General features: G+C 39.1%; 19 non-coding genes across 19 annotated transcripts; all 19 read right to left on the bottom strand.

Annotated features, from left to right (window-relative positions):
• Positions 1–1,259: 1,259 nt before the first annotated feature.
• TRNAE-CUC (transfer RNA glutamic acid (anticodon CUC)) lies at positions 1,260–1,331 on the bottom strand. The gene has a single exon. It is a non-coding gene; the product is annotated as a tRNA-Glu (tRNA).
• Positions 1,332–2,601: 1,270 nt separating this feature from the next.
• On the bottom strand, positions 2,602–2,673 carry TRNAE-UUC (transfer RNA glutamic acid (anticodon UUC)). Its single transcript has one exon. It is a non-coding gene; the product is annotated as a tRNA-Glu (tRNA).
• Positions 2,674–3,037: 364 nt separating this feature from the next.
• TRNAQ-CUG (transfer RNA glutamine (anticodon CUG)) lies at positions 3,038–3,109 on the bottom strand. The gene has a single exon. It is a non-coding gene; the product is annotated as a tRNA-Gln (tRNA).
• A 1,505-nt stretch (positions 3,110–4,614) lies between these two features.
• Positions 4,615–4,686, bottom strand: TRNAE-CUC (transfer RNA glutamic acid (anticodon CUC)). Its single transcript has one exon. It is a non-coding gene; the product is annotated as a tRNA-Glu (tRNA).
• A 1,270-nt stretch (positions 4,687–5,956) lies between these two features.
• TRNAE-UUC (transfer RNA glutamic acid (anticodon UUC)) lies at positions 5,957–6,028 on the bottom strand. The gene has a single exon. It is a non-coding gene; the product is annotated as a tRNA-Glu (tRNA).
• A 364-nt stretch (positions 6,029–6,392) lies between these two features.
• Positions 6,393–6,464, bottom strand: TRNAQ-CUG (transfer RNA glutamine (anticodon CUG)). The gene has a single exon. It is a non-coding gene; the product is annotated as a tRNA-Gln (tRNA).
• A 1,518-nt stretch (positions 6,465–7,982) lies between these two features.
• On the bottom strand, positions 7,983–8,054 carry TRNAE-CUC (transfer RNA glutamic acid (anticodon CUC)). The gene has a single exon. It is a non-coding gene; the product is annotated as a tRNA-Glu (tRNA).
• Positions 8,055–9,324: 1,270 nt separating this feature from the next.
• Positions 9,325–9,396, bottom strand: TRNAE-UUC (transfer RNA glutamic acid (anticodon UUC)). Its single transcript has one exon. It is a non-coding gene; the product is annotated as a tRNA-Glu (tRNA).
• Positions 9,397–9,760: 364 nt separating this feature from the next.
• Positions 9,761–9,832, bottom strand: TRNAQ-CUG (transfer RNA glutamine (anticodon CUG)). The gene has a single exon. It is a non-coding gene; the product is annotated as a tRNA-Gln (tRNA).
• A 1,516-nt stretch (positions 9,833–11,348) lies between these two features.
• On the bottom strand, positions 11,349–11,420 carry TRNAE-CUC (transfer RNA glutamic acid (anticodon CUC)). The gene has a single exon. It is a non-coding gene; the product is annotated as a tRNA-Glu (tRNA).
• A 1,270-nt stretch (positions 11,421–12,690) lies between these two features.
• TRNAE-UUC (transfer RNA glutamic acid (anticodon UUC)) lies at positions 12,691–12,762 on the bottom strand. Its single transcript has one exon. It is a non-coding gene; the product is annotated as a tRNA-Glu (tRNA).
• A 364-nt stretch (positions 12,763–13,126) lies between these two features.
• On the bottom strand, positions 13,127–13,198 carry TRNAQ-CUG (transfer RNA glutamine (anticodon CUG)). The gene has a single exon. It is a non-coding gene; the product is annotated as a tRNA-Gln (tRNA).
• Positions 13,199–14,707: 1,509 nt separating this feature from the next.
• On the bottom strand, positions 14,708–14,779 carry TRNAE-CUC (transfer RNA glutamic acid (anticodon CUC)). The gene has a single exon. It is a non-coding gene; the product is annotated as a tRNA-Glu (tRNA).
• Positions 14,780–16,049: 1,270 nt separating this feature from the next.
• TRNAE-UUC (transfer RNA glutamic acid (anticodon UUC)) lies at positions 16,050–16,121 on the bottom strand. The gene has a single exon. It is a non-coding gene; the product is annotated as a tRNA-Glu (tRNA).
• Positions 16,122–16,485: 364 nt separating this feature from the next.
• Positions 16,486–16,557, bottom strand: TRNAQ-CUG (transfer RNA glutamine (anticodon CUG)). The gene has a single exon. It is a non-coding gene; the product is annotated as a tRNA-Gln (tRNA).
• A 1,518-nt stretch (positions 16,558–18,075) lies between these two features.
• TRNAE-CUC (transfer RNA glutamic acid (anticodon CUC)) lies at positions 18,076–18,147 on the bottom strand. Its single transcript has one exon. It is a non-coding gene; the product is annotated as a tRNA-Glu (tRNA).
• A 1,274-nt stretch (positions 18,148–19,421) lies between these two features.
• On the bottom strand, positions 19,422–19,493 carry TRNAE-UUC (transfer RNA glutamic acid (anticodon UUC)). Its single transcript has one exon. It is a non-coding gene; the product is annotated as a tRNA-Glu (tRNA).
• A 364-nt stretch (positions 19,494–19,857) lies between these two features.
• On the bottom strand, positions 19,858–19,929 carry TRNAQ-CUG (transfer RNA glutamine (anticodon CUG)). Its single transcript has one exon. It is a non-coding gene; the product is annotated as a tRNA-Gln (tRNA).
• A 1,504-nt stretch (positions 19,930–21,433) lies between these two features.
• Positions 21,434–21,505, bottom strand: TRNAE-CUC (transfer RNA glutamic acid (anticodon CUC)). Its single transcript has one exon. It is a non-coding gene; the product is annotated as a tRNA-Glu (tRNA).
• Between the last annotated feature and the right edge of the window lie 891 nt (positions 21,506–22,396).

A 22,396-nucleotide genomic window follows, 5' to 3' on the forward strand; every position in this document is an offset into this window, starting at 1 on the left:
TTCGAACGGAGGATCCCTGAAGTGGCAGCGCGATGTGATAAGCACTCAGCCACAGAGTCCAGCATAATTTTTTGTCCTTTCAGCACAAATTGAAGCTTTTCGAAATTGGATACGAAGTAAGGGAAATATGAAAAGCAACGAAAACAAAATCCGCCAAGGTTGTTTTAAATATTCCTAAACATTTAACTGTTATTTGCCAGTTAATTACGTTTGAAATTCCAGAATTACTAACGATATCCAGACTATCCCAAAAATCTCGAAAGCCTCTTCTGTAATTCCATGTCAAAAAACAATACATTTCTCGTTAGTGTTAAGTTATAGTTGATCATGTGTCTTGAGAATCGAAGTGACAGCATTGCTTTGATTCGTAGACAAAGATGGACATTTGCTGTGAAACACGTGTTCGTAAATATGATTGACATAAAATGAATTAGGAAGAGGGAATTTTTTTAATCTTCAAGAAACATTTTAATACGTAAACTTTTCACATGTTGGAGTGTAACGATTAGATGAGATACGTGGTCTGTTAGGAAAGTAATGAGACTGGCAACACTGTGCACGAACCGGCAACGCTGGTGCCCCCACCTTCACACGGCAGGTAGGTGAACGCTTGCAAGTTTCAACTTGCTGCAGTTGCTACACGATTGTTGAGAGCGTCTGACGTGAAGTTGTGTTTGTGAGGTGAATTACGAAGATAGACTGGCAAAGGTTTGACCAAAGTTGTGCCATCAAATTTTGTGTTAAGCTTGGCGAATCCGCTACTGTGACTTATGAAAAGTTCCAAAGGGCTTATGGAGAACATGCACTATCTAGCGCACAAGTGTTGAGATGGTACAAGTCCTTTTTAGAAGGCCGAGAACAAGTGAAAGAAGAACCTCGTGCGGGAAGACATTCAACCTCAAAAACGGATGTCAATGTGGAAAGAGTGAAGTCTCTTGTGCTGTCAGATCGTCGATTAACGGTGAGAATGATCAGTAGTGATTTAAATTTGAACGTGGAATGTTAACACAAGATATGGACATGAGTTCCACGGCCCCCCTTTGCTACCCCTTCCCGACGCCCATGCATTGCAATAGGAACTATGGACGCATTAGGAACACTTTCACCCGTGAAGTTATTCCTGGGTTAATATGAAAAATATTAATTTTTGCAAGTTAAAGGATACGAGACGTTATGTCCTCATTCAAATTCAAGATGTGCGGCTATCTATTTACGTTAGGTAAGTATCCTCCAAGTGACAAAGGATAAAAACGGCATCTTTCCGGCACCGGGAATCGAACCCGGGCCTCCTGGGTGAGAGCCAGGTATCCTAGCCACTAGACCATGCCGGAGGCCACGCACGTTACATTCAACAACCAAAACTATCAGGTTAGATTTCGTCTTTTTAGACCATCTAGTTTGGCAACATTAATCGTATCGACACCTGATTCTACGAATTCTCAGCAGTCTGAGTGGCAACAGGATATTTCACAATTTGGAATTGATTGATTATGAATTCATGTTTCATTGCCAAAGGAACGAAACGGTTACTTTCTTCTTGCTTGTCAGCTTGGATGAACAATTATATTTTCCTATACAAGTTGAAAACATGCGGAAATTAAATTGTGTTTCGTATACGTTCATTACAAATTCGTAAATATCAATCGTCAGTCAAATTACGGTTATCACATTTTCCAAGTTACGCCAGCGTTATTTCATCTCATGTCACTGGATTCACTGACAAAGAAACTACTGTAACTATAAACTCACGAGAGTTAAGAACATTTTAAGTTTGAAATGCACTGTCGCTCAAAGTGAAGCAATCAATTGATTTATGTCGTTCTTAATCAGCACGAATTTAAGCTTTTCGAAATTGGGTACGAAGTAAGGGAAATATGGAAAGCAACGAAAACAAAATCCGCCAAGGTTGTTTTAAATATTCCTAAACATTTAACTGTTATTTGCCAGTTAATTACGTTAGAAATTCCAGAATTACTAACGATATCCAGACTATCCTAAAATCTCGAAAGCCTCTTCTGTAATTCCATGTCTAAAAACAATACATTTCTAGTTAGTGTTAAGTTATAGTTGATCATGTGTCTTGAGAATCGAAGTGACAGCATTGCTTTGTTTCGTAGACAAAGATGGACCAACAACCCTTCATTTGCTGTGAAACACGTGTTCGTAAATATGATTGACATAAAAAGAATTTCCAAGGGGGAATTTATTTAATCTTCAAGAAACATTTTAATACGTAAACTGTTCACATGTTGGAGTGTAACGATTAGATGAGCACTTAATATCAGCAAACACGAGATGGACATCAAATACACCTAGTTGAGTTACCTGCTTATATCTGATAAAGTTGCGAGGAATACTGTAGGATCTAATAAACTATATTGTAGATTTTACGCAGCTCCAAGGTACACATTAAGTCGTAAATCTTGTTAGAGTACTCCTTCCCATCAACCATAAATTGATCAAAACCTACAGGTTGCTAGTGATTTGACAACGTCATCATTAGTGTTACCCCGGTACGAAGAAGGTTAGTTCATGCACATAGATATTGGTTGTTCAAGTCACTCCCATCTTTCTTTCGCTGTGGACGATTTAAAAGAATCTTTCCGACACCGGGAATCGAACCCGGGCCTCCTGGGTGAAAGCCAGGTATCCTAGCCACTAGACCATGCCGGAGATAATTAGGAAATATTTCGTTCTTCCAGACAACCAGTCTCCTTGAATTCCTTTCCAGAATTTAGACTCAAACAAAACAAGTGCCACTTCTCACACACGAGTCAAAACTAAGCGTGTAGAACAATCATTTCCGTAGCTTCGTAGCGTAAATCTGGAATAATTCTAAACATGTTGATCCATTCTACGGAAAACGTGGATGTTGTTTTTGATTTAACCCAAGCTGGTACTCAATAATTTTTCCTTCAAAAAATTTGGCGATCGTCAATTCAAATTCGTCGTCTGGCATCTGCAATGTATATGTTCCTAAATATAAACACCACTGCAGTTGCCAAAATAGAGAAAGTATCCAAAATATCACACGTAAAGGTCCCACCGAGATTTGAACTCGGATCGCTGGATTCAGAGTCCAGAGTGCTAACCGTTACACCATGGAACCAACAGTTTCTCACTTGCAAAACGATCTCCTTACAGGATATGTGCAAAAATCCTTCATGCGAACCTACATAAGAATCAATGTTGCCGCTAATTTGTCTTGCACCAAACACTAAATACATAATTTTTGGTTCCTTGATTGATTCATTTATTTTCTTTTACTTCGTGTCTTGAGCCTTTTGGCTAATTTGCGAGGATGGGGATGAGTGATGAAATAATGAAATTGAATGGACACCCACAAACAAACATGCCCGAGAGGGATTCGAACGGAGGATCCCTGAAGTGGCAGCGCGATGTGATAAGCACTCAGCCACAGAGTCCAGCATAATTTTTTGTCCTTTCAGCACAAATTGAAGCTTTTCGAAATTGGATACGAAGTAAGGGAAATATGAAAAGCAACGAAAACAAAATCCGCCAAGGTTGTTTTAAATATTCCTAAACATTTAACTGTTATTTGCCAGTTAATTACGTTCGAAATTCCAGAATTACTAACGATATCCAGACTATCCCAAAAATCTCGAAAGCCTCTTCTGTAATTCCATGTCAAAAAACAATACATTTCTCGTTAGTGTTAAGTTATAGTTGATCATGTGTCTTGAGAATCGAAGTGACAGCATTGCTTTGATTCGTAGACAAAGATGGACATTTGCTGTGAAACACGTGTTCGTAAATATGATTGACATAAAATGAATTAGGAAGAGGGAATTTTTTTAATCTTCAAGAAACATTTTAATACGTAAACTTTTCACATGTTGGAGTGTAACGATTAGATGAGATACGTGGTCTGTTAGGAAAGTAATGAGACTGGCAACACTGTGCACGAACCGGTGCCCCCACCTTCACACGGCAGGTAGGTGAACGCTTGCAAGTTTCAACTTGCTGCAGTTGCTACACGATTGTTGAGAGCGTCTGACGTGAAGTTGTGTTTGTGAGGTGAATTACGAAAATAGACTGGCAAAGGTTTGACCAAAGTTGTGCCATCAAATTTTGTGTTAAGCTTGGCGAATCCGCTACTGTGACTTATGAAAAGTTCCAAAGGGCTTATGGAGAACATGCACTATCTAGCGCACAAGTGTTGAGATGGTACAAGTCCTTTTTAGAAGGCCGAGAACAAGTGAAAGAAGAACCTCGTGCGGGAAGACATTCAACCTCAAAAACGGATGTCAATGTGGAAAGAGTGAAGTCTCTTGTGCTGTCAGATCGTCGATTAACGGTGAGAATGATCAGTAGTGATTTAAATTTGAACGTGGAATGTTAACACAAGATATGGACATGAGTTCCACGGCCCCCCTTTGCTACCCCTTCCCGACGCCCATGCATTGCAATAGGAACTATGGACGCATTAGGAACACTTTCACCCGTGAAGTTATTCCTGGGTTAATATGAAAAATATTAATTTTTGCAAGTTAAAGGATACGAGACGTTATGTCCTCATTCAAATTCAAGATGTGCGGCTATCTATTTACGTTAGGTAAGTATCCTCCAAGTGACAAAGGATAAAAACTGCATTTCCGGCACCGGGAATCGAACCCGGGCCTACTGGGTGAGAGCCAGGTATCCTAGCCACTAGACCATGCCGGAGGCCACGCACGTTACATTCAACAACCAAAACTATCAGGTTAGATTTCGTCTTTTTAGACCATCTAGTTTGGCAACATTAATCGTATCGACACCTGATTCTACGAATTCTCAGCAGTCTGAGTGGCAACAGGATATTTCACAATTTGGAATTGATTGATTATGAATTCATGTTTCATTGCCAAAGGAACGAAACGGTTACTTTCTTCTTGCTTGTCAGCTTGGATGAACAATTATATTTTCCTATACAAGTTGAAAACATGCGGAAATTGAATTGTGTTTCGTATACGTTCATTACAAATTCGTAAATATCAATCGTCAGTCAAATTACGGTTATCACATTTTCCAAGTTACGCCAGCGTTATTTCATCTCAGGTCACTGGATTCACTGACAAAGAAACTACTGTAACTATAAACTCACGAGAGTTAAGAACATTTTAAGTTTGAAATGCACTGTCGCTCAAAGTGAAGCAATCAATTGATTTATGTCGTTCTTAATCAGCACGAATTTAAGCTTTTCGAAATTGGGTACGAAGTAAGGGAAATATGAAAAGCAACGAAAACAAAATCCGCCAAGGTTGTTTTAAATATTCCTAAACATTTAACTGTTATTTGCCAGTTAATTACGTTAGAAATTCCAGAATTACTAACGATATCCAGACTATCCTAAAATCTCGAAAGCCTCTTCTGTAATTCCATGTCTAAAAACAATACATTTCTAGTTAGTGTTAAGTTATAGTTGATCATGTGTCTTGAGAATCGAAGTGACAGCATTGCTTTGTTTCGTAGACAAAGGTGGACCAACAACCCTTCATTTGCTGTGAAACACGTGTTCGTAAATATGATTGACATAAAAAGAATTTCCAAGGGGGAATTTATTTAATCTTCAAGAAACATTTTAATACGTAAACTGTTCACATGTTGGAGTGTAACGATTAGATGAGCACTTAATATCAGCAAACACGAGATGGACATCAAATACACCTAGTTGAGTTACCTGCTTATATCTGATAAAGTTGCGAGGAATACTGTAGGATCTAATAAACTATATTGTAGATTTTACGCAGCTCCAAGGTACACATTAAGTCGTAAATCTTGTTAGAGTACTCCTTCCCATCAACCATAAATTGATCAAAACCTACAGGTTGCTAGTGATTTGACAACGTCATCATGCGTGTTACCCCGGTACGAAGAAGGTTAGTTCATGCACATAGATATTGGTTGTTCAAGTCACTCCCATCTTTCTTTCGCTGTGGACGATTTAAAAGAATCTTTCCGACACCGGGAATCGAACCCGGGCCTCCTGGGTGAAAGCCAGGTATCCTAGCCACTAGACCATGCCGGAGATAGTTAGGAAATATTTCGTTCTTCCAGACAACCAGTCTCCTTGAATTCCTTTCCAGAATTTAGACTCAAACAAAACAAGTGCCACTTCTCACACACGAGTCAAAACTAAGCGTGTAGAACAATCATTTCCGTAGCTTCGTAGCGTAAATCTGGAATAATTCTAAACATGTTGATCCATTCTACGGAAAACGTGGATGTTGTTTTTGATTTAACCCAAGCTGGTACTCAATAATTTTTCCTTCAAAAAATTTGGCGATCGTCAATTCAAATTCGTCGTCTGGCATCTGCAATGTATATGTTCCTAAATATAAACACCACTGCAGTTGCCAAAATAGAGAAAGTATCCAAAATATCACACGTAAAGGTCCCACCGAGATTTGAACTCGGATCGCTGGATTCAGAGTCCAGAGTGCTAACCGTTACACCATGGAACCCACAGTTTCTCACTTGCAAAATGATCTCCTTACAGGATATGTGCAAAAATCCTTCATGCGAACCTACATAAGAATCAATGTTGCCGCTAATTCGTCTTGCACCAAATACTAAATACATAATTTTTGGTTCCTTGATTGATTCATTTATTTTCTTTTACTTCGTGTCTTGAGCCTCTTGGCTAATTTGCGAAGATGGGATGAGTGATGAAATAATGAAATTGATGAATGGACACCCACAAACAAACATGCCCTAGAGGGATTCGAACGGGGGATCCCTGAAGTGGCAGCGCGATGTGATAAGCACTCAGCCACAGAGTCCAGCATAATTTTTTGTCCTTTCAGCACGAATTGAAGCTTTTCGAAATTGGATACGAAGTAAGGGAAATATGAAAAGCAACGAAAACAAAATCCGCCAAGGTTGTTTTAAATATTCCTAAACATTTAACTGTTATTTGCCAGTTAATTACGTTCGAAATTCCAGAATTACTAACGATATCCAGACTATCCCAAAAATCTCGAAAGCCTCTTCTGTAATTCCATGTCAAAAAACAATACATTTCTCGTTAGTGTTAAGTTATAGTTGATCATGTGTCTTGAGAATCGAAGTGACAGCATTGCTTTGATTCGTAGACAAAGATGGACATTTGCTGTGAAACACGTGTTCGTAAATATGATTGACATAAAATGAATTAGCAAGAGGGATTTTTCTTAATCTTCAAGAAACATTTTAATACGTAAACTGTTCACATGTTGGAGTGTAACGATTAGATGAGATACGTGGTCTGTTAGGAAAGTAATGAGACTGGCAACACTGTGCACGAACCGGCAACGCTGGTGCCCCCACCTTCACACGGCAGGTAGGTGAACGCTTGCAAGTTTCAACTTGCTGCAGTTGCTACACGATTGTTGAGAGCGTCTGACGTGAAGTTGTGTTTGTGATGTGAATTACGAAAATAGACTGGCAAAGGTTTGACCAAAGTTGTGCCATCAAATTTTGTGTTAAGCTTGGCGAATCCGCTAATGTGACTTATGAAAAGTTCCAAAGGGCTTATGGAGAACATGCACTATCTAGCGCACAAGTGTTGAGATGGCACAAGTCCTTTTTAGAAGGCCGAGAACAAGTGAAAGAAGAACCTCGTGCGGGAAGACATTCAACCTCAAAAACGGATGTCAATGTGGAAAGAGTGAAGTCTCTTGTGCTGTCAGATCGTCGATTAACGGTGAGAATGATCAGTAGTGATTTAAATTTGAACGTGGAATGTTAACACAAGATATGGACATGAGTTCCACGGCCTCCCTTTGCTACCCCTTCCCGACGCCCATGCATTGCAATAGGAACTATGGACGCATTAGGAACACTTTCACCCGTGAAGTTATTCCTGGGTTAATATGAAAAATATTAATTTTTGCAAGTTAAAGGATACGAGACGTTATGTCCTCATTCAAATTCAAGATGTGCGGCTATCTATTTACGTTAGGTAAGTATCCTCCAAGTGACAAAGGATAAAAACTGCATCTTTCCGGCACCGGGAATCGAACCCGGGCCTCCTGGGTGAGAGCCAGGTATCCTAGCCACTAGACCATGCCGGAGGCCACGCACGTTACATTCAACAACCAAAACTATCAGGTTAGATTTCGTCTTTTTAGACCATCTAGTTTGGCAACATTAATCGTATCGACACCTGATTCTACGAATTCTCAGCAGTCTGAGTGGCAACAGGATATTTCACAATTTGGAATTGATTGATTATGAATTCATGTTTCATTGCCAAAGGAACGAAACGGTTACTTTCTTCTTGCTTGTCAGCTTGGATGAACAATTATATTTTCCTATACAAGTTGAAAACATGCTGAAATTAAATTGTGTTTTGTATACGTTCATTACAAATTCGTAAATATCAATCGTCAGTCAAATTACGGTTATCACATTTTCCAAGTTACGCCAGCGTTATTTCATCTCATGTCACTGGATTCACTGACAAAGAAACTACTGTAACTATAAACTCACGAGAGTTAAGAACATTTTAAGTTTGAAATGCACTGTCGCTCAAAGTGAAGCAATCAATTGATTTATGTCGTTCTTAATCAGCACGAATTTAAGCTTTTCGAAATTGGGTACGAAGTAAGGGAAATATGGAAAGCAACGAAAACAAAATCCGCCAAGGTTGTTTTAAATATTCCTAAACATTTAACTGTTATTTGCCAGTTAATTACGTTAGAAATTCCAGAATTACTAACGATATCCAGACTATCCTAAAATCTCGAAAGCCTCTTCTGTAATTCCATGTCTAAAAACAATACATTTCTAGTTAGTGTTAAGTTATAGTTGATCATGTGTCTTGAGAATCGAAGTGACAGCATTGCTTTGTTTCGTAGACAAAGATGGACCAACAACCCTTCATTTGCTGTGAAACACGTGTTCGTAAATATGATTGACATAAAAAGAATTTCCAAGGGGGAATTTATTTAATCTTCAAGAAACATTTTAATACGTAAACTGTTCACATGTTGGAGTGTAACGATTAGATGAGCACTTAATATCAGCAAACACGAGATGGACATCAAATACACCTAGTTGAGTTACCTGCTTATATCTGATAAAGTTGCGAGGAATACTGTAGGATCTAATAAACTATATTGTAGATTTTACGCAGCTCCAAGGTACACATTAAGTCGTAAATCTTGTTAGAGTACTCCTTCCCATCAACCATAAATTGATCAAAATCTACAGGTTGCTAGTGACTTGACAACGTCATCATGCGTGTTATGCCGGTACGAAGAAGGTTAGTTCATGCACATAGATATTGGTTGTTCAAGTCACTCCCATCTTTCTTTCGCTGTGGACGATTTAAAAGAATCTTTCCGACTCCGGGAATCGAACCCGGGCCTCCTGGGTGAAAGCCAGGTATCCTAGCCACTAGACCATGCCGGAGATAATTAGGAAATATTTCGTTCTTCCAGACAACCAGGCTCCTTGAATTCCTTTCCAGAATTTAGACTCAAACAAAACAAGTGCCACTTCTCACACACGAGTCAAAACTAAGCGTGTAGAACAATCATTTCCGTAGCTTCGTAGCGTAAATCTGGAATAATTCTAAACATGTTGATCCATTCTACGGAAAACGTGGATGTTGTTTTTGATTTAACCCAAGCTGGTACTCAATAATTTTTCCTTCAAAAAATTTGGCGATCGTCAATTCAAATTCGTCGTCTGGCATCTGCAATGTATAAGTTCCTAAATATAAACACCACTGCAGTTGCCAAAATAGAGAAAGTATCCAAAATATCACACGTAAAGGTCCCACCGAGATTTGAACTCGGATCGCTGGATTCAGAGTCCAGAGTGCTAACCGTTACACCATGGAACCAACAGTTTCTCACTTGCAAAACGATCTCCTTACAGGATATGTGCAAAAATCCTTCATGCGAACCTACATAAGAATCAATGTTGCCGCTAATTTGTCTTGCACCAAACACTAAATACATAATTTTTGGTTCCTTGATTGATTCATTTATTTTCTTTTACTTCGTGTCTTGAGCCTTTTGGCTAATTTGCGAGGATGGGGATGAGTGATGAAATAATGAAATTGAATGGACACCCACAAACAAACATGCCCGAGAGGGATTCGAACGGGGGATCCCTGAAGTGGCAGCGCGATGTGATAAGCACTCAGCCACAGAGTCCAGCATAATTTTTTGTCCTTTCAGCACAAATTGAAGCTTTTCGAAATTGGATACGAAGTAAGGGAAATATGAAAAGCAACGAAAACAAAATCCGCCAAGGTTGTTTTAAATATTCCTAAACATTTAACTGTTATTTGCCAGTTAATTACGTTCGAAATTCCAGAATTACTAACGATATCCAGACTATCCCAAAAATCTCGAAAGCCTCTTCTGTAATTCCATGTCAAAAAACAATACATTTCTCGTTAGTGTTAAGTTATAGTTGATCATGTGTCTTGAGAATCGAAGTGACAGCATTGCTTTGATTCGTAGACAAAGATGGACATTTGCTGTGAAACACGTGTTCGTAAATATGATTGACATAAAATGAATTAGGAAGAGGGAATTTTTTTAATCTTCAAGAAACATTTTAATACGTAAACTTTTCACATGTTGGAGTGTAACGATTAGATGAGATACGTGGTCTGTTAGGAAAGTAATGAGACTGGCAACACTGTGCACGAACCGGCAACGCTGGTGCCCCCACCTTCACACGGCAGGTAGGTGAACGCTTGCAAGTTTCAACTTGCTGCAGTTGCTACACGATTGTTGAGAGCGTCTGACGTGAAGTTGTGTTTGTGAGGTGAATTACGAAAATAGACTGGCAAAGGTTTGACCAAAGTTGTGCCATCAAATTTTGTGTTAAGCTTGGCGAATCCGCTACTGTGACTTATGAAAAGTTCCAAAGGGCTTATGGAGAACATGCACTATCTAGCGCACAAGTGTTGAGATGGCACAAGTCCTTTTTAGAAGGCCGAGAACAAGTGAAAGAAGAACCTCGTGCGGGAAGACATTCAACCTCAAAAACGGATGTCAATGTGGAAAGAGTGAAGTCTCTTGTGCTGTCAGATCGTCGATTAACGGTGAGAATGATCAGTAGTGATTTAAATTTGAACGTGGAATGTTAACACAAGATATGGACATGAGTGCCACGGCCCCCCTTTGCTACCCCTTCCCGACGCCCATGCATTGCAATAGGAACTATGGACGCATTAGGAACACTTTCACCCGTGAAGTTATTCCTGGGTTAATATGAAAAATATTAATTTTTGCAAGTTAAAGGATACGAGACGTTATGTCCTCATTCAAATTCAAGATGTGCGGCTATCTATTTACGTTAGGTAAGTATCCTCCAAGTGACAAAGGATAAAAACTGCATCTTTCCGGCACCGGGAATCGAACCCGGGCCTCCTGGGTGAGAGCCAGGTATCCTAGCCACTAGACCATGCCGGAGGCCACGCACGTTACATTCAACAACCAAAACTATCAGGTTAGATTTCGTCTTTTTAGACCATCTAGTTTGGCAACATTAATCGTATCGACACCTGATTCTACGAATTCTCAGCAGTCTGAGTGGCAACAGGATATTTCACAATTTGGAATTGATTGATTATGAATTCATGTTTCATTGCCAAAGGAACGAAACGGTTACTTTCTTCTTGCTTGTCAGCTTGGATGAACAATTATATTTTCCTATACAAGTTGAAAACATGCGGAAATTGAATTGTGTTTCGTATACGTTCATTACAAATTCGTAAATATCAATCGTCAGTCAAATTACGGTTATCACATTTTCCAAGTTACGCCAGCGTTATTTCATCTCAGGTCACTGGATTCACTGACAAAGAAACTACTGTAACTATAAACTCACGAGAGTTAAGAACATTTTAAGTTTGAAATGCACTGTCGCTCAAAGTGAAGCAATCAATTGATTTATGTCGTTCTTAATCAGCACGAATTTAAGCTTTTCGAAATTGGGTACGAAGTAAGGGAAATATGAAAAGCAACGAAAACAAAATCCGCCAAGGTTGTTTTAAATATTCCTAAACATTTAACTGTTATTTGCCAGTTAATTACGTTAGAAATTCCAGAATTACTAACGATATCCAGACTATCCTAAAATCTCGAAAGCCTCTTCTGTAATTCCATGTCTAAAAACAATACATTTCTAGTTAGTGTTAAGTTATAGTTGATCATGTGTCTTGAGAATCGAAGTGACAGCATTGCTTTGTTTCGTAGACAAAGGTGGACCAACAACCCTTCATTTGCTGTGAAACACGTGTTCGTAAATATGATTGACATAAAAAGGATTTCCAAGGGGGAATTTATTTAATCTTCAAGAAACATTTTAATACGTAAACTGTTCACATGTTGGAGTGTAACGATTAGATGAGCACTTAATATCAGCAAACACGAGATGGACATCAAATACACCTAGTTGAGTTACCTGCTTATATCTGATAAAGTTGCGAGGAATACTGTAGGATCTAATAAACTATATTGTAGATTTTACGCAGCTCCAAGGTACACATTAAGTCGTAAATCTTGTTAGAGTACTCCTTCCCATCAACCATAAATTGATCAAAACCTACAGGTTGCTAGTGATTTGACAACGTCATCATGCGTGTTACCCCGGTACGAAGAAGGTTAGTTCATGCACATAGATATTGGTTGTTCAAGTCACTCCCATCTTTCTTTCGCTGTGGACGATTTAAAAGAATCTTTCCGACACCGGGAATCGAACCCGGGCCTCCTGGGTGAAAGCCAGGTATCCTAGCCACTAGACCATGCCGGAGATAATTAGGAAATATTTCGTTCTTCCAGACAACCAGTCTCCTTGAATTCCTTTCCAGAATTTAGACTCAAACAAAACAAGTGCCACTTCTCACACACGAGTCAAAACTAAGCGTGTAGAACAATCATTTCCGTAGCTTCGTAGCGTAAATCTGGAATAATTCTAAACATGTTGATCCATTCTACGGAAAACGTGGATGTTGTTTTTGATTTAACCCAAGCTGGTACTCAATAATTTTTCCTTCAAAAAATTTGGCGATCGTCAATTCAAATTCGTCGTCTGGCATCTGCAATGTATATGTTCCTAAATATAAACACCACTGCAGTTGCCAAAATAGAGAAAGTATCCAAAATATCACACGTAAAGGTCCCACCGAGATTTGAACTCGGATCGCTGGATTCAGAGTCCAGAGTGCTAACCGTTACACCATGGAACCCACAGTTTCTCACTTGCAAAACGATCTCCTTACAGGATATGTGCAAAAATCCTTCATGCGAACCTACATAAGAATCAATGTTGCCGCTAATTCGTCTTGCACCAAACACTAAATACATAATTTTTGGTTCCTTGATTGATTCATTTATTTTCTTTTACTTCGTGTCTTGAGCCTCTTGGCTAATTTGCGAAGATGGGATGAGTGATGAAATAATGAAATTGATGAATGGACACCCACAAACAAACATGCCCTAGAGGGATTCGAACGGGGGATCCCTGAAGTGGCAGCGCGATGTGATAAGCACTCAGCCACAGAGTCCAGCATAATTTTTTGTCCTTTCAGCACAAATTGAAGCTTTTCGAAATTGGATACGAAGTAAGGGAAATATGAAAAGCAACGAAAACAAAATCCGCCAAGGTTGTTTTAAATATTCCTAAACATTTAACTGTTATTTGCCAGTTAATTACGTTCGAAATTCCAGAATTACTAACGATATCCAGACTATCCCAAAAATCTCGAAAGCCTCTTCTGTAATTCCATGTCAAAAAACAATACATTTCTCGTTAGTGTTAAGTTATAGTTGATCATGTGTCTTGAGAATCGAAGTGACAGCATTGCTTTGATTCGTAGACAAAGATGGACATTTGCTGTGAAACACGTGTTCGTAAATATGATTGACATAAAATGAATTAGGAAGAGGGAATTTTTTTAATCTTCAAGAAACATTTTAATACGTAAACTTTTCACATGTTGGAGTGTAACGATTAGATGAGATACGTGGTCTGTTAGGAAAGTAATGAGACTGGCAACACTGTGCACGAACCGGTGCCCCCACCTTCACACGGCAGGTAGGTGAACGCTTGCAAGTTTCAACTTGCTGCAGTTGCTACACGATTGTTGAGAGCGTCTGACGTGAAGTTGTGTTTGTGAGGTGAATTACGAAAATAGACTGGCAAAGGTTTGACCAAAGTTGTGCCATCAAATTTTGTGTTAAGCTTGGCGAATCCGCTACTGTGACTTATGAAAAGTTCCAAAGGGCTTATGGAGAACATGCACTATCTAGCGCACAAGTGTTGAGATGGCACAAGTCCTTTTTAGAAGGCCGAGAACAAGTGAAAGAAGAACCTCGTGCGGGAAGACATTCAACCTCAAAAACGGATGTCAATGTGGAAAGAGTGAAGTCTCTTGTGCTGTCAGATCGTCGATTAACGGTGAGAATGATCAGTAGTGATTTAAATTTGAACGTGGAATGTTAACACAAGATATGGACATGAGTGCCACGGCCTCCCTTTGCTACCCCTTCCCGACGCCCATGCATTGCAATAGGAACTATGGACGCATTAGGAACACTTTCACCCGTGAAGTTATTCCTGGGTTAATATGAAAAATATTAATTTTTGCAAGTTAAAGGATACGAGACGTTATGTCCTCATTCAAATTCAAGATGTGCGGCTATCTATTTACGTTAGGTAAGTATCCTCCAAGTGACAAAGGATAAAAACTGCATCTTTCCGGCACCGGGAATCGAACCCGGGCCTCCTGGGTGAGAGCCAGGTATCCTAGCCACTAGACCATGCCGGAGGCCACGCACGTTACATTCAACAACCAAAACTATCAGGTTAGATTTCGTCTTTTTAGACCATCTAGTTTGGCAACATTAATCGTATCGACACCTGATTCTACGAATTCTCAGCAGTCTGAGTGGCAACAGGATATTTCACAATTTGGAATTGATTGATTATGAATTCATGTTTCATTGCCAAAGGAACGAAACGGTTACTTTCTTCTTGCTTGTCAGCTTGGATGAACAATTATATTTTCCTATACAAGTTGAAAACATGCGGAAATTGAATTGTGTTTCGTATACGTTCATTACAAATTCGTAAATATCAATCGTCAGTCAAATTACGGTTATCACATTTTCCAAGTTATGCCAGCGTTATTTCATCCCATGTCACTGGATTCACTGACAAAGAAACTACTGTAACTATAAACTCACGAGAGTTAAGAACATTTTAAGTTTGAAATGCACTGTCGCTCAAAGTGAAGCAATCAATTGATTTATGTCGTTCTTAATCAGCACGAATTTAAGCTTTTCGAAATTGGGTACGAAGTAAGGGAAATATGAAAAGCAACGAAAACAAAATCCGCCAAGGTTGTTTTAAATATTCCTAAACATTTAACTGTTATTTGCCAGTTAATTACGTTAGAAATTCCAGAATTACTAACGATATCCAGACTATCCTAAAATCTCGAAAGCCTCTTCTGTAATTCCATGTCTAAAAACAATACATTTCTAGTTAGTGTTAAGTTATAGTTGATCATGTGTCTTGAGAATCGAAGTGACAGCATTGCTTTGTTTCGTAGACAAAGATGGACCAACAACCCTTCATTTGCTGTGAAACACGTGTTCGTAAATATGATTGACATAAAAAGGATTTCCAAGGGGGAATTTATTTAATCTTCAAGAAACATTTTAATACGTAAACTGTTCACATGTTGGAGTGTAACGATTAGATGAGCACTTAATATCAGCAAACACGAGATGGACATCAAATACACCTAGTTGAGTTACCTGCTTATATCTGATAAAGTTGCGAGGAATACTGTAGGATCTAATAAACTATATTGTAGATTTTACGCAGCTCCAAGGTACACATTAAGTCGTAAATCTTGTTAGAGTACTCCTTCCCATCAACCATAAATTGATCAAAACCTACAGGTTGCTAGTGATTTGACAACGTCATCATGCGTGTTACCCCGGTACGAAGAAGGTTAGTTCATGCACATAGATATTGGTTGTTCAAGTCACTCCCATCTTTCTTTCGCTGTGGACGATTTAAAAGAATCTTTCCGGCACCGGGAATCGAACCCGGGCCTCCTGGGTGAAAGCCAGGTATCCTAGCCACTAGACCATGCCGGAGATAATTAGGAAATATTTAGTTCTTCCAGACAACCAGTCTCCTTGAATTCCTTTCCAGAATTTAGACTCAAACAAAACAAGTGCCTCTTCTCACACACGAGTCAAAACTAAGCGTGTAGAACAATCATTTCCGTAGCTTCGTAGCGTAAATCTGGAATAATTCTAAACATGTTGATCCATTCTACGGAAAACGTGGATGTTGTTTTTGATTTAACCCAAGCTGGTACTCAATAATTTTTCCTTCAAAAAATTTGGCGATCGTCAATTCAAATTCGTCGTCTGGCATCTGCAATGTATATGTTCCTAAATATAAACACCACTGCAGTTGCCAAAATAGAGAAAGTATCCAAAATATCACACGTAAAGGTCCCACCGAGATTTGAACTCGGATCGCTGGATTCAGAGTCCAGAGTGCTAACCGTTACACCATGGAACCCACAGTTTCTCACTTGCAAAATGATCTCCTTACAGGATATGTGCAAAAATCCTTCATGCGAACCTACATAAGAATCAATGTTGCCGCTAATTCGTCTTGCACCAAACACTAAATACATAATTTTTGGTTCCTTGATTGATTCATTTATTTTCTTTTACTTCGTGTCTTGAGCCTCTTGGCTAATTTGCGAAGATGGGATGAGTGATGAAATAATGAAATTGATGAATGGACACCCACAAACAAACATGCCCGAGAGGGATTCGAACGGGGGATCCCTGAAGTGGCAGCGCGATGTGATAAGCACTCAGCCACAGAGTCCAGCATAATTTTTTGTCCTTTCAGCACGAATTGAAGCTTTTCGAAATTGGATACGAAGTAAGGGAAATATGAAAAGCAACGAAAACAAAATCCGCCAAGGTTGTTTTAAATATTCCTAAACATTTAACTGTTATTTGCCAGTTAATTACGTTCGAAATTCCAGAATTACTAACGATATCCAGACTATCCCAAAAATCTCGAAAGCCTCTTCTGTAATTCCATGTCAAAAAACAATACATTTCTCGTTAGTGTTAAGTTATAGTTGATCATGTGTCTTGAGAATCGAAGTGACAGCATTGCTTTGATTCGTAGACAAAGATGGACATTTGCTGTGAAACACGTGTTCGTAAATATGATTGACATAAAATGAATTAGGAAGAGGGAATTTTTTTAATCTTCAAGAAACATTTTAATACGTAAACTGTTCACATGTTGGAGTGTAACGATTAGATGAGATACGTGGTCTGTTAGGAAAGTAATGAGACTGGCAACAATGTGCACGAACCGGCAACGCTGGTGCCCCCACCTTCACACGGCAGGTAGGTGAACGCTTGCAAGTTTCAACTTGCTGCAGTTGCTACACGATTGTTGAGAGCGTCTGACGTGAAGTTGTGTTTGTGAGGTGAATTACGAAAATAGACTGGCAAAGGTTTGACCAAAGTTGTGCCATCAAATTTTGTGTTAAGCTTGGCGAATCCGCTACTGCGACTTATGAAAAGTTCCAAAGGGCTTATGGAGAACATGCACTATCTAGCGCACAAGTGTTGAGATGGTACAAGTCCTTTTTAGAAGGCCGAGAACAAGTGAAAGAAGAACCTCGTGCGGGAAGACATTCAACCTCAAAAACGGATGTCAATGTGGAAAGAGTGAAGTCTCTTGTGCTGTCAGATCGTCGATTAACGGTGAGAATGATCAGTAGTGATTTAAATTTGAACGTGGAATGTTAACACAAGATATGGACGTGAGTGCCACGGCCCCCCTTTGCTACCCCTTCCCGACGCCCATGCATTGCAATAGGAACTATGGACGCATTAGGAACACTTTCACCCGTGAAGTTATTCCTGGGTTAATATGAAAAATATTAATTTTTGCAAGTTAAAGGATACGAGACGTTATGTCCTCATTCAAATTCAAGATGTGCGGCTATCTATTTACGTTAGGTAAGTATCCTCCAAGTGACAAAGGATAAAAACTGCATCTTTCCGGCACCGGGAATCGAACCCGGGCCTCCTGGGTGAGAGCCAGGTATCCTAGCCACTAGACCATGCCGGAGGCCACGCACGTTACATTCAACAACCAAAACTATCAGGTTAGATTTCGTCTTTTTAGACCATCTAGTTTGGCAACATTAATCGTATCGACACCTGATTCTACGAATTCTCAGCAGTCTGAGTGGCAACAGGATATTTCACAATTTGGAATTGATTGATTATGAATTCATGTTTCATTGCCAAAGGAACGAAACGGTTACTTTCTTCTTGCTTGTCAGCTTGGATGAACAATTATATTTTCCTATACAAGTTGAAAACATGCGGAAATTGAATTGTGTTTCGTATACGTTCATTACAAATTCGTAAATATCAATCGTCAGTCAAATTACGGTTATCACATTTTCCAAGTTACGCCAGCGTTATTTCATCTCAGGTCACTGGATTCACTGACAAAGAAACTACTGTAACTATAAACTCACGAGAGTTAAGAACATTTTAAGTTTGAAATGCACTGTCGCTCAAAGTGAAGCAATCAATTGATTTATGTCGTTCTTAATCAGCACGAATTTAAGCTTTTCGAAATTGGGTACGAAGTAAGGGAAATATGAAAAGCAACGAAAACAAAATCCGCCAAGGTTGTTTTAAATATTCCTAAACATTTAACTGTTATTTGCCAGTTAATTACGTTAGAAATTCCAGAATTACTAACGATATCCAGACTATCCTAAAATCTCGAAAGCCTCTTCTGTAATTCCATGTCTAAAAACAATACATTTCTAGTTAGTGTTAAGTTATAGTTGATCATGTGTCTTGAGAATCGAAGTGACAGCATTGCTTTGTTTCGTAGACAAAGATGGACCAACAACCCTTCATTTGCTGTGAAACACGTGTTCGTAAATATGATTGACATAAAAAGAATTTCCAAGGGGGAATTTATTTAATCTTCAAGAAACATTTTAATACGTAAACTGTTCACATGTTGGAGTGTAACGATTAGATGAGCACTTAATATCAGCAAGCAAACACGAGATGGACATCAAATACACCTAGTTGAGTTACCTGCTTATATCTGATAAAGTTGCGGGGAATACTGTAGGATCTAATAAACTATATTGTAGATTTTACGCAGCTCCAAGGTACACATTAAGTCGTAAATCTTGTTAGAGTACTCCTTCCCATCAACCATAAATTGATCAAAACCTACAGGTTGCTAGTGATTTGACAACGTCATCATGCGTGTTACCCCGGTACGAAGAAGGTTAGTTCATGCACATAGATATTGGTTGTTCAAGTCACTCCCATCTTTCTTTCGCTGTGGACGATTTAAAAGAATCTTTCCGACACCGGGAATCGAACCCGGGCCTCCTGGGTGAAAGCCAGGTATCCTAGCCACTAGACCATGCCGGAGATAATTAGGAAATATTTCGTTCTTCCAGACAACCAGGCTCCTTGAATTCCTTTCCAGAATTTAGACTCAAACAAAACAAGTGCCACTTCTCACACACGAGTCAAAACTAAGCGTGTAGAACAATCATTTCCGTAGCTTCGTAGCGTAAATCTGGAATAATTCTAAACATGTTGATCCATTCTACGGAAAACGTGGATGTTGTTTTTGATTTAACCCAAGCTGGTACTCAATAATTTTTCCTTCAAAAAATTTGGCGATCGTCAATTCAAATTCGTCGTCTGGCATCTGCAATGTATATGTTCCTAAATATAAACACCACTGCAGTTGCCAAAATAGAGAAAGTATCCAAAATATCACACGTAAAGGTCCCACCGAGATTTGAACTCGGATCGCTGGATTCAGAGTCCAGAGTGCTAACCGTTACACCATGGAACCCACAGTTTCTCACTTGCAAAATGATCTCCTTACAGGATATGTGCAAAAATCCTTCATGCGAACCTACATAAGAATCAATGTTGCCGCTAATTCGTCTTGCACCAAACACTAAATACATAATTTTTGGTTCCCTGATTGATTCATTTATTTTCTTTTACTTCGTGTCTTGAGCCTCTTGGCTAATTTGCGAAGATGGGGATGAGTGATGAAATAATGAAATTGATGAATGGACACCCACAAACAAACATGCCCGAGAGGGATTCGAAGTGGCAGCGCGATGTGATAAGCACTCAGCCAGAGAGTCCAGCATAATTTTTTGTCCTTTCAGCACGAATTGAAGCTTTTCGAAATTGGATACGAAGTAAGGGAAATATGAAAAGCAACGAAAACAAAATCCGCCAAGGTTGTTTTAAATATTCCTAAACATTTAACTGTTATTTGCCAGTTAATTACGTTCGAAATTCCAGAATTACTAACGATATCCAGACTATCCCAAAAATCTCGAAAGCCTCTTCTGTAATTCCATGTCAAAAAACAATACATTTCTCGTTAGTGTTAAGTTATAGTTGATCATGTGTCTTGAGAATCGAAGTGACAGCATTGCTTTGATTCGTAGACAAAGATGGACATTTGCTGTGAAACACGTGTTCGTAAATATGATTGACATAAAATGAATTACCAAGAGGGAATTTTTTTAATCTTCAAGAAACATTTTAATACGTAAACTGTTCACATGTTGGAGTGTAACGATTAGATGAGATACGTGGTCTGTTAGGAAAGTAATGAGACTGGCAACAATGTGCACGAACCGGCAACGCTGGTGCCCCCACCTTCACACGGCAGGTAGGTGAACGCTTGCAAGTTTCAACTTGCTGCAGTTGCTACACGATTGTTGAGAGCGTCTGACGTGAAGTTGTGTTTGTGAGGTGAATTACGAAAATAGACTGGCAAAGGTTTGACCAAAGTTGTGCCATCAAATTTTGTGTTAAGCTTGGCGAATCCGCTACTGTGACTTATGAAAAGTTGCAAAGGGCTTATGGAGAACATGCACTATCTAGCGCACAAGTGTTGAGATGGTACAAGTCCTTTTTAGAAGGCCGAGAACAAGTGAAAGAAGAACCTCGTGCGGGAAGACATTCAACCTCAAAAACGGATGTCAATGTGGAAAGAGTGAAGTCTCTTGTGCTGTCAGATCGTCGATTAACGGTGAGAATGATCAGTAGTGATTTAAATTTGAACGTGGAATGTTAACACAAGATATGGACGTGAGTGCCACGGCCCCCCTTTGCTACCCCTTCCCGACGCCCATGCATTGCAATAGGAACTATGGACGCATTAGGAACACTTTCACCCGTGAAGTTATTCCTGGGTTAATATGAAAAATATTAATTTTTGCAAGTTAAAGGATACGAGACGTTATGTCCTCATTCAAATTCAAGATGTGCGGCTATCTATTTACGTTAGGTAAGTATCCTCCAAGTGACAAAGGATAAAAACTGCATCTTTCCGGCACCGGGAATCGAACCCGGGCCTCCTGGGTGAGAGCCAGGTATCCTAGCCACTAGACCATGCCGGAGGCCACGCACGTTACATTCAACAACCAAAACTATCAGGTTAGATTTCGTCTTTTTAGACCATCTAGTTTGGCAACATTAATCGTATCGACACCTGATTCTACGAATTCTCAGCAGTCTGAGTGGCAACAGGATATTTCACAATTTGGAATTGATTGATTATGAATTCATGTTTCATTGCCAAAGGAACGAAACGGTTACTTTCTTCTTGCTTGTCAGCTTGGATGAACAATTATATTTTCCTATACAAGTTGAAAACATGCGGAAATTGAATTGTGTTTCGTATACGTTCATTACAAATTCGTAAATATCAATCGTCAGTCAAATTACGGTTATCACATTTTCCAAGTTACGCCAGCGTTATTTCATCTCATGTCACTGGATTCACTGACAAAGAAACTACTGTAAATATAAACTCACGAGAGTTAAGAACATTTTAAGTTTGAAATGCACTGTCGCTCAAAGTGAAGCAATCAATTGATTTATGTCGTTCTTAATCAGCACGAATTTAAGCTTTTCGAAATTGGGTACGAAGTAAGGGAAATATGAAAAGCAACGAAAACAAAATCCGCCAAGGTTGTTTTAAATATTCCTAAACATTTAACTGTTATTTGCCAGTTAATTACGTTAGAAATTCCAGAATTACTAACGATATCCAGACTATCCTAAAATCTCGAAAGCCTCTTCTGTAATTCCATGTCTAAAAACAATACATTTCTAGTTAGTGTTAAGTTATAGTTGATCATGTGTCTTGAGAATCGAAGTGACAGCATTGCTTTGTTTCGTAGACAAAGATGGACCAACAACCCTTCATTTGCTGTGAAACACGTGTTCGTAAATATGATTGACATAAAAAGAATTTCCAAGGGGGAATTTATTTAATCTTCAAGAAA

The sequence above is a fragment of the Lepisma saccharinum genome, chromosome 13 (genome assembly GCF_977018435.1).
Source record: "Lepisma saccharinum chromosome 13, izLepSacc3.1, whole genome shotgun sequence".
Taxonomy (NCBI): Eukaryota; Metazoa; Arthropoda; class Insecta; order Zygentoma; family Lepismatidae; genus Lepisma; species Lepisma saccharinum.